Genomic DNA, 12,312 nt, shown 5'->3' with positions numbered 1-12,312 from the left:
GGACTAATAGAACAAGTCCCACACACTGCTACAAGCCGAAATATTTTTTCAGAGCTAGATACAGATAAAAATTATTTTGAATTTGCAACCTGCTAGAGTTTAGTATAGATGGACTAATAGAACAAGTCCCACACACTGCTACAAGCTGAAATATTTTTTCAGAGCTAGAGGCAGATAAAAATTATTTTGAATTTGCAACCTGGTGGAGGTTAGTATAGATGGACTAATAGAACAAGGCCCACAAACCGCTGTAAGCCAAAATATTTTTTCAGAGCGAGATGCAGATAAAAATTATTTTGAATTTGCAACCTGGTGGAGGTTAGTATAGATGGACTAATAGCACAAGTCCCACACACTGCTACAAGCCAAAATATTTTTTCAGAGTTAGATGCAGAAAAAATTATTTTGAATTTGCAACCTGGTGGAGGTTAGTATAGATGGACTAATAGAACAAGTCCCACACATTGCTACAAGCCGAAATATTTTTTCAGAGCTAGATGCAGATAAAAATTATTTTGAATTTGCAACCTGGTGGAGGTTAGTATAGATGGACTAATAGAACAAGTCCCATACACTGCTACAAGCCGAAATATTTTTTCAGAGCTAGATGCAGATAAAAATTATTTTGAATTTGCTACCTGGTGGAGGTTAGTTTAGTTGGACTAATAGAACAAGTCCCACACACTGCTACAAGCCGAAGCCGAAATATTTTTTCAGAGTTAGATGCAGATAAAAATTATTTTGAATTTTCAACCTGGTAGAGGTTAGTATAGATGGACTAATAGAACAAGTCCCACACACTGCTACAAGCCGAAATATTTTTTCAGAGCTAGATACAGATAAAAATTATTTTGAAATTGCAACCTGGTGGAGGTTAGTATAGATGGACTAATAGAACATGTCCCACACACTGCTACAAGCCGAAATATTTTTTCAGAGCTAGATGCAGATAAAAATTATTTTGAATTTGCAATCTGGTGGAGGTTAGTATAGATGGCCTAATAGAACAAGTCCCACACACTGCTACAAGCCAAAATATTTTTTCAGAGCAAGATGCAGATAAAAATTATTTTGAATTTGCAACCTGGTGGAGGTTAGTATAGATGAACAAATAGAACAAGTCTCACACACTGCTACAAGCCGAAGCCAAAATATTTTTTCAGAGCTAGATGCAGATAAAAATTATTTTGAATTTGCAACCTGGTGGAGGTTAGTATAGATGGACTAATAGAACATGTCCCACACACTGCTACAAGCCGAAATATTTTTTCAGAGCTAGATGCAGATAAAAATTATTTTGAATTTGCAACCTGGTGGAGGTTAGTATAGATGGACTAATAGAGAAAGTCCCACACACTGCTACAAGCCAAAATATTTTATCAGAGCTAGATGCAGGTAAAAATTATTTTGAATTTGCAACCTGGTGGAGGTTAGGATAGGTGGACTAATATAGCAAGTCCCACACACTGCTACAAGCCAAAATATTTTTTCAGAGCTAGATGCAAATAAAAATTATTTTGAATTTGCAACCTGGTGGAGGTTAGTATAGATGGACTAATAGAACAAGTCCCATACACTGCTACAAGCCGAAATATTTTTTCAGAGCTAGATGCAGATAAAAATTATTTTGAATTTGCTACCTGGTGGAGGTTAGTTTAGTTGGACTAATAGAACAAGTCCCACACAATGCTACAAGCCGAAGCCGAAATATTTTTTCAGAGTTAGATGCAGATAAAAATTATTTTGAATTTTCAACCTGGTAGAGGTTAGTATAGATGGACTAATAGAACAAGTCCCACACACTGCTACAAGCCGAAATATTTTTTCAGAGCTAGATACAGATAAAAATTATTTTGAATTTGCAACCTGCTAGAGTTTAGTATAGATGGACTAATAGAACAAGTCCCACACACTGCTACAAGCTGAAATATTTTTTCAGAGCTAGAGGCAGATAAAAATTATTTTGAATTTGCAACCTGGTGGAGGTTAGTATAGATGGACTAATAGAACAAGGCCCACAAACCGCTGTAAGCCAAAATATTTTTTCAGAGCGAGATGCAGATAAAAATTATTTTGAATTTGCAACCTGGTGGAGGTTAGTATAGATGGACTAATAGCACAAGTCCCACACACTGCTACAAGCCAAAATATTTTTTCAGAGTTAGATGCAGAAAAAATTATTTTGAATTTGCAACCTGGTGGAGGTTAGTATAGATGGACTAATAGAACAAGTCCCACACATTGCTACAAGCCGAAATATTTTTTCAGAGCTAGATGCAGATAAAAATTATTTTGAATTTGCAACCTGGTGGAGGTTAGTATAGATGGACTAATAGAACAAGTCCCATACACTGCTACAAGCCGAAATATTTTTTCAGAGCTAGATGCAGATAAAAATTATTTTGAATTTGCTACCTGGTGGAGGTTAGTTTAGTTGGACTAATAGAACAAGTCCCACACACTGCTACAAGCCGAAGCCGAAATATTTTTTCAGAGTTAGATGCAGATAAAAATTATTTTGAATTTTCAACCTGGTAGAGGTTAGTATAGATGGACTAATAGAACAAGTCCCACACACTGCTACAAGCCGAAATATTTTTTCAGAGCTAGATACAGATAAAAATTATTTTGAAATTGCAACCTGGTGGAGGTTAGTATAGATGGACTAATAGAACATGTCCCACACACTGCTACAAGCCGAAATATTTTTTCAGAGCTAGATGCAGATAAAAATTATTTTGAATTTGCAATCTGGTGGAGGTTAGTATAGATGGCCTAATAGAACAAGTCCCACACACTGCTACAAGCCAAAATATTTTTTCAGAGCAAGATGCAGATAAAAATTATTTTGAATTTGCAACCTGGTGGAGGTTAGTATAGATGAACAAATAGAACAAGTCTCACACACTGCTACAAGCCGAAGCCAAAATATTTTTTCAGAGCTAGATGCAGATAAAAATTATTTTGAATTTGCAACCTGGTGGAGGTTAGTATAGATGGACTAATAGAACATGTCCCACACACTGCTACAAGCCGAAATATTTTTTCAGAGCTAAATGCAGATAAAAATTATTTTGAATTTGCAACCTGGTGGAGGTTAGTATAGATGGACTAATAGAGAAAGTCCCACACACTGCTACAAGCCAAAATATTTTATCAGAGCTAGATGCAGGTAAAAATTATTTTGAATTTGCAACCTGGTGGAGGTTAGGATAGGTGGACTAATATAGCAAGTCCCACACACTGCTACAAGCCAAAATATTTTTTCAGAGCTAGATGCAGATAAAAATTATTTTGAATTTGCAACCTGGTGGAGGTTATTATAGATGGACTAATAGAACAAGTCCCACACACTGCTACAAGGCAAAATATTTTTTCAGAGCTAGATGCAAATAAAAATTATTTTGAATTTGCAACCTGTTGGAGGTTAGTATAGATGGACTAATAGAACAAGTCCCACACACTGCTCCAAGCCGAAGCCGAAATATTTTTTCAGATCTAGATGCTGATAAAAATTATTTTGAATTTGCAACCTGGTGGAGGTTAGTATAGATGGACTAATAGAACAAGTCCCACACACTGCTACAAGCTGAAATATTTTTTCAGAGCTAGATACAGATAAAAATTATTTTGAATTTGCAACCTGGTGGAGGTTAGTATAGATGGATTAATAGAACAAGACCCACACACTGCTAAAAGCCAAAATATTTTTTCAGAGCTAGATGCAGATAAAAATTATTTTGAATTTGCAACCTGGTGGAGGTTAGTATAGATGGACTAATAGAACATGTCCCACACACTGCTACAAGCCGAAATATTTTTTCAGAGCTAGATGCAGATAAAAATTATCTTGAATTTGCAACCTGGTGGAGGTTAGTATAGATGGACTAATAGAACAAGTCCCACACACTGCTACAAGCCGAAATATTTTTTCAGAGCTAGATGCAGATAAAAATTATTTTGAATTTGCAACCTGGTGGAGGTTAGTATAGATGGACTAATAGAACAAGTCCCACACACTGCTACAAGCCGTAGCCGAAATATTTTTTCCGAGCTAGATGCAGAAAAAAATTATTTTGAATTTGCAACCTGGTAGAGGTTAGTATAGATGGACTAACAGAGCAAGTCCCACACACTGCTACAAGCCTAAATATTTTTTCAGAGCTAGATACAGATTAAAATTATTTTGAATTTGCAACCTCGTGGAGGTTAGTATAGATGGACTAATAGAACATGTCCCACACACTGCTACAAGCCGAAATATTTTTTCAGAGCTAGATGCAGTTAAAAATTATTTTGAATTTGCAACCTGGTGGAGGTTAGTATAGATGGACTAATAGAGCAAGTCCCACACACTGCTACAAGCCAAAATATTTTATCAGAGCTAGATGCAAATAACAATTATTTTGAATTTGCAACCTGGTGGAGGTTAGTATAGATGGACTAATAGAACAAGTCCCACACACTGCTATAAGCCAAATATTTTTTTCAGAGCTAGATGCAGATAAAAATTAATTTGAATTTGCAACCTGGTGGAGGTTAGAATAGATGGACTAATAGAACAAGTCCCACACACTGCTACAAGCCCAAATATTTTCTCAGAGCTAGATGCAGATAAAAATTATTTTGAATTTGCAGCCTGGTGGAGGTTAGTATAGATGGACTAATAGAACAAGTCCCACACACTGCTACAAGCCGAAATATTTTTTCAGAGCTAGATGCAGATAAAAATTATTTTGAATTTGCAACCTGGTGGAGGTTAGTATAGATGGACTAATAGAGCAAGTCCCACACACTGCTACAAGCCGCTATATTTTTTCACAGCTAGATGCAGATAAAAATGATTTTGAATTTGCAACCGGGTGGAGGTTAGTATAGATGGACTAATAAAACAAGTCCCACAAACTGCTACAAGCCAAAATATTTTTTCATAGCTAGATGCAGATAAAAATTATTTTGAATTTGCAACCTGGTGGAGGTTAGTATAGATGGACTAATAGAACAAGTCCCACACACTGCTACAAGCCGAAGCCGAAATATTTTTTCAGAGCTAGATGCAGATAAAAATTATTTTGAATTTGCAACCTGGTGGAAGTTAGTATAGATGGACTAATAGAACAAGTCCCACACATTGCTACCAGCCGAAATATTTTTTCAGAGGTAGATGCAGATAAAAATTATTTTGAATTTGCAACCTGGTGGAGGTTAGTATAGATGGACTAATAGAACATGTCCCACACATTGCTACAAGCCAAAATATTTTTTCAGAGCTAGATGTAGATAAAAATTATTTTGAATTTGCAACCTGGTGGAGGTTAGTATAGATGGACTAATAGAACAAGTCCCACACACTGCTACAAGCCAAAATATTTTTTCAGAGCTAGATGCAGATAATAATTATTTTTAATTTGCAACCTGGTGGAGGTTAGTATAGATGGACTAATAGAACAAGTCCCACACACGGCTACAAGCCGCAATATTTTTTCACAGCTAGATGCAGATAAAAATGATTTTGAATTTGCAACCTTGTGGAGGTTAGTATAGATGGACTAATAGAACAAGTCCCACACACTGCTACAAGCCAAAATATTTTATCAGAGCTAGATGCAGATAAAAATTTTTTTTAATTTGCAACCTGGTGGAGGTTAGTATAGATTGGCTAATAGAACAAGTCCCACACTCTGCTATAAGCCAAAATATTTTTTCAGAGCTAGATGCAGATAAAAATTTTTTTGAATTTGCAACCTGGTGGAGGTTAGAATACATGGACTAATAGAACAAGTCCCACACACTGCTACAAGCCCAAATATTTTTTCAGAGCTAGATGCAGATAAAAATTATTTTGAATTTGCAACCTGGTGGAGGTTAGTAAAGATGGACTAATAGAACAAGTCCCACACACTGCTACAAGCCGAAGCCGAAATATTTTTCAGAGCTTGATACAGATAAAAATTATGTTGCATTTGCAACTTGGTGGAGGTTAGTATAGATGGACTAATAGAACAAGTCCCACACACTGCTGCTACAAGCTGAAATATTTTTTCAGAGCTAGATGCAGATAAAAATTATTTTGAATTTGCAATCTGGTGGAGGTTAGCATAGATGGACTAATAGAACAAGTCCCACACACTGCTACAAGCCGAAATATTTTTTCAGAGCTAGATGCAGATAAAAATTATTTTGAATTTGCAACCTGGTGGTTAGTATAGATGGACTAATAGAACAAGTCCCACACACTGCTACAAGCCGAAATATTTTTTCAGAGCTAGATGCAGATAAAAATTATTTTGAATTTGCAACCTGGTCGAGGTTAGTATAGATGGACTAATAGAACAAGTCCCACACACTGCTACAAGCCGAAGCCAAAATATTTTTTCATAGATAGATGTAGATAAAAATTATTTTGAATTTGCAACCTGGTGGAGGTTAGTATAGATGGACTAATAGAACAAGTCCCACACACTGCTACAAGCCAAAATATTTTTTCAGAGCTAGATGCAGATAAAAATTATTTTGAATTTGCAATCTAGTTGAGGTTAATATAGATGGACTAATACAGCAAGTCCCACACACTGCTACAAGCCGAAATATTTTTTCAGAGCTAGAGGCAGATAAAAATTATTTTGAATTTGCAACCTGGTGGAGGTTAGTATAGATGGACTAATAGAACAAGGCCCACAAACCGCTGTAAGCCAAAATATTTTTTCAGAGCGAGATGCAGATAAAAATTATTTTGAATTTGCAACCTGGTGGAGGTTAGTATAGATGGACTAATAGCACAAGTCCCACACACTGCTACAAGCCAAAATATTTTTTCAGAGTTAGATGCAGAAAAAATTATTTTGAATTTGCAACCTGGTGGAGGTTAGTATAGATGGACTAATAGAACAAGTCCCACACATTGCTACAAGCCGAAATATTTTTTCAGAGCTAGATGCAGATAAAAATTATTTTGAATTTGCAACCTGGTGGAGGTTAGTATAGATGGACTAATAGAACAAGTCCCATACACTGCTACAAGCCGAAATATTTTTTCAGAGCTAGATGCAGATAAAAATTATTTTGAATTTGCTACCTGGTGGAGGTTAGTTTAGTTGGACTAATAGAACAAGTCCCACACACTGCTACAAGCCGAAGCCGAAATATTTTTTCAGAGTTAGATGCAGATAAAAATTATTTTGAATTTTCAACCTGGTAGAGGTTAGTATAGATGGACTAATAGAACAAGTCCCACACACTGCTACAAGCCGAAATATTTTTTCAGAGCTAGATACAGATAAAAATTATTTTGAATTTGCAACCTGCTAGAGTTTAGTATAGATGGACTAATAGAACAAGTCCCACACACTGCTACAAGCTGAAATATTTTTTCAGAGCTAGATGCAGATAAAAATTATTTTGAATTTTCAACCTGGTAGAGGTTAGTATAGATGGACTAATAGAACAAGTCCCACACACTGCTACAAGCCGAAGCCAAAATATTTTTTCAGAGATAGATGCAGATAAAAATTATTTTGAATTTGCAACCTGGTGGAGGTTAGTATAGATGGACTAATAGAACAAGTCCCACACACTGCTACAAGCCGAAATATTTTTTCAGAGCTAGATGCAGATAAAAATTATTTTGAATTTGCAATCTAGTTGAGGTTAGTATAGATGGACTAATAGAGCAAGTCCCACACACTGCTACAAGCAGAAATATTTTTTCAGAGCTAGATGCAGATAAAAATTATTTTGAATTTTCAACCTGGTAGAGGTTAGTATAGATGGACTAATAGAACAAGTCCCACACACTGCTACAAGCCGAAGCCAAAATATTTTTTCAGAGATAGATGCAGATAAAAATTATTTTGAATTTGCAACCTGGTGGAGGTTAGTATAGATGGACTAATAGAACAAGTCCCACACACTGCTACAAGCCGAAATATTTTTTCAGAGCTAGATGCAGATAAAAATTATTTTGAATTTGCAATCTAGTTGAGGTTAGTACAGATGGACTAATAAAGCAAGTCCCACACACTGCTACATGCAGAAATATTTTTTCAGAGCTAAATGCAGATAAAAATTATTTTTAATTTGCAACCTGGTGGAGGTTAGTATAGATGGACTAATATAACAAGTCCCACACACTGCTACAAGCCAAAATATTTTTTCAGAGCTAGATGCAGAAAAAAATTATTTTGAATTTGCAACCTGGTGGAGGTTAGTATAGATGGACTAATAGAACAAGTCCCACACACTGCTACAAGCCGAAATATTTTTTCAGAGCTAGATACAGATAAAAATTATTTTGAATTTGCAACCTGCTGGAGGTTAGTATAGATGGACTAATAGAACAAGTCCCACACACTGCTACAAGCCGAAATATTTTTTCAGAGCTAGATGCAGATAAAAATTATTTTGAATTTGCAACCTGGTGGAGGTTAGTATAGATGGACTAATAGAACATGTCCCACACACTGCTACAAGCCGAAATATTTTTTCAGAGCTAGATGCAGATAAAATTGATTTTGAATTTGCAACCTTGTGGAGGTTAGTATAGATGGACTAATAGAGCAAGTGCAACACACTGCTACAAGCCAAAATATTTTTTCAGAGCTAGATGCAGATAAAAGTTATTTTGAATTTGCAACCTGGTGGAGGTTAGTATAGATGGACTAATAGAACAAGTCCCACACACTGCTACAAGCCAAAATATTTTTCAGACCTAGATGCAGATAAAAATTATTTTGAATTTGCAATATAGTTGAGGTTAGTATAGATGGACTAATAGAGCAAGTCCCACACACTGCTACAAGCAGAAATATTTTTTCAGAGCTAGATGCAGATAAAAATTATTTTGAATTTTCAACCTGGTAGAGGTTAGTATAGATGGACTAATAGAACAAGTCCCACACACTGCTACAAGCCGAAGCCAAAATATTTTTTCAGAGATAGATGCAGATAAAAATTATTTTGAATTTGCAACCTGGTGGAGGTTAGTATAGATGGACTAATAGAACAAGTCCCACACACTGCTACAAGCCGAAATATTTTTTCAGAGCTAGATGCAGATAAAAATTATTTTGAATTTGCAATCTAGTTGAGGTTAGTACAGATGGACTAATAAAGCAAGTCCCACACACTGCTACATGCAGAAATATTTTTTCAGAGCTAAATGCAGATAAAAATTATTTTTAATTTGCAACCTGGTGGAGGTTAGTATAGATGGACTAATATAACAAGTCCCACACACTGCTACAAGCCAAAATATTTTTTCAGAGCTAGATGCAGAAAAAAATTATTTTGAATTTGCAACCTGGTGGAGGTTAGTATAGATGGACTAATAGAACAAGTCCCACACACTGCTACAAGCCGAAATATTTTTTCAGAGCTAGATGCAGATAAAAATTATTTTGAATTTGCAACCTGGTGGAGGTTAGTATAGATGGACTAATAGAACATGTCCCACACACTGCTACAAGCCGAAATATTTTTTCAGAGCTAGATGCAGATAAAATTGATTTTGAATTTGCAACCTTGTGGAGGTTAGTATAGATGGACTAATAGAGCAAGTGCAACACACTGCTACAAGCCAAAATATTTTTTCAGAGCTAGATGCAGATAAAAGTTATTTTGAATTTGCAACCTGGTGGAGGTTAGTATAGATGGACTAATAGAACAAGTCCCACACACTGCTACAAGCCAAAATATTTTTCAGACCTAGATGCAGATAAAAATTATTTTGAATTTGCAATCTAGTTGAGGTTAGTATAGATGGACTAATAGAGCAAGTCCCACACACTGCTACAAGCAGAAATATTTTTTCAGAGCTAGATGCAGATAAAAATTATTTTGAATTTTCAACCTGGTAGAGGTTAGCATAGATGGACTAATAGAACAAGTCCCACACACTGCTACAAGCCGAAGCCAAAATATTTTTTCAGAGATAGATGCAGATAAAAATTATTTTGAATTTGCAACCTGGTGGAGGTTAGTATAGATGGACTAATAGAACAAGTCCCACACACTGCTACAAGCCGAAATATTTTTTCAGAGCTAGATGCAGATAAAAATTATTTTGAATTTGCAATCTAGTTGAGGTTAGTACAGATGGACTAATAAAGCAAGTCCCACACACTGCTACATGCAGAAATATTTTTTCAGAGCTAAATGCAGATAAAAATTATTTTTAATTTGCAACCTGGTGGAGGTTAGTATAGATGGACTAATATAACAAGTCCCACACACTGCTACAAGCCAAAATATTTTTTCAGAGCTAGATGCAGAAAAAAATTATTTTGAATTTGCAACCTGGTGGAGGTTAGTATAGATGGACTAATAGAACAAGTCCCACACACTGCTACAAGCCGAAATATTTTTTCAGAGCTAGATACAGATAAAAATTATTTTGAATTTGCAACCTGCTGGAGGTTAGTATAGATGGACTAATAGAACAAGTCCCACACACTGCTACAAGCCGAAATATTTTTTCAGAGCTAGATGCAGATAAAAATTATTTTGAATTTGCAACCTGGTGGAGGTTAGTATAGATGGACTAATAGAACATGTCCCACACACTGCTACAAGCCGAAATATTTTTTCAGAGCTAGATGCAGATAAAATTGATTTTGAATTTGCAACCTTGTGGAGGTTAGTATAGATGGACTAATAGAGCAAGTGCAACACACTGCTACAAGCCAAAATATTTTTTCAGAGCTAGATGCAGATAAAAGTTATTTTGAATTTGCAACCTGGTGGAGGTTAGTATAGATGGACTAATAGAACAAGTCCCACACACTGCTACAAGCCAAAATATTTTTCAGACCTAGATGCAGATAAAAATTATTTTGAATTTGCAACCTGGTGGAGGTTAGTATAGATAGACTAATAGAACAAGTCCCACACACTGCTACAAGCCGAAATATTTTTTCAGAGCTAGATGCAGATAAAAATTATTTTGAATTTGCAATCTGGTGGAGGTTAGCATAGATGGACTAATAGAACAAGTCCCACACACTGCTACAAGCCGAAATATTTTTTCAGAGCTAGATGCAGATAAAAATTATTTTGAATTTGCAACCTGGTGGTTAGTATAGATGGACTAATAGAACAAGTCCCACACACTGCTACAAGCCGAAATATTTTTTCAGAGCTAGATGCAGATAAAAATTATTTTGAATTTGCAACCTGGTCGAGGTTAGTATAGATGGACTAATAGAACAAGTCCCACACACTGCTACAAGCCGAAGCCAAAATATTTTTTCATAGATAGATGTAGATAAAAATTATTTTGAATTTGCAACCTGGTGGAGGTTAGTATAGATGGACTAATAGAACAAGTCCCACACACTGCTACAAGCCAAAATATTTTTTCAGAGCTAGATGCAGATAAAAATTATTTTGAATTTGCAATCTAGTTGAGGTTAATATAGATGGACTAATACAGCAAGTCCCACACACTGCTACAAGCCGAAATATTTTTTCAGAGCTAGATGCAGATAAAAATTATTTTGAATTTGCAACCTGGTGGAGGTTAGTATAGATGGACTAATAGAACAAGGCCCACAAACCGCTGTAAGCCAAAATATTTTTTCAGAGCGAGATGCAGATAAAAATTATTTTGAATTTGCAACCTGGTGGAGGTTAGTATAGATGGACTAATAGCACAAGTCCCACACACTGCTACAAGCCAAAATATTTTTTCAGAGTTAGATGCAGAAAAAATTATTTTGAATTTGCAACCTGGTGGAGGTTAGTATAGATGGACTAATAGAACAAGTCCCACACATTGCTACAAGCCGAAATATTTTTTCAGAGCTAGATGCAGATAAAAATTATTTTGAATTTGCAACCTGGTGGAGGTTAGTATAGATGGACTAATAGAACAAGTCCCATACACTGCTACAAGCCGAAATATTTTTTCAGAGCTAGATGCAGATAAAAATTATTTTGAATTTGCTACCTGGTGGAGGTTAGTTTAGTTGGACTAATAGAACAAGTCCCACACACTGCTACAAGCCGAAGCCAAAATATTTTTTCAGAGTTAGATGCAGATAAAAATTATTTTGAATTTTCAACCTGGTAGAGGTTAGTATAGATGGACTAATAGAACAAGTCCCACACACTGCTACAAGCCGAAATATTTTTTCAGAGCTAGATACAGATAAAAATTATTTTGAATTTGCAACCTGCTAGAGTTTAGTATAGATGGACTAATAGAACAAGTCCCATACACTGCTACAAGCCGAAATATTTTTTCAGAGCTAGATGCAGATAAAAATTATTTTGTATTTTCAACCTGGTAGAGGTTAGTATAGATGGACTAATAGA

The sequence above is a fragment of the Phyllobates terribilis genome, unplaced genomic scaffold (genome assembly GCF_046119375.1).
Source record: "Phyllobates terribilis strain yellow unplaced genomic scaffold, ASM4611937v1 Scaffold_4__5_contigs__length_816908805, whole genome shotgun sequence".
NCBI classification, from domain to species: domain Eukaryota; kingdom Metazoa; phylum Chordata; class Amphibia; order Anura; family Dendrobatidae; genus Phyllobates; species Phyllobates terribilis.
The sequence above is the reverse complement of the archived record's forward strand: the minus strand, read 5'-3'. Positions refer to the sequence as shown.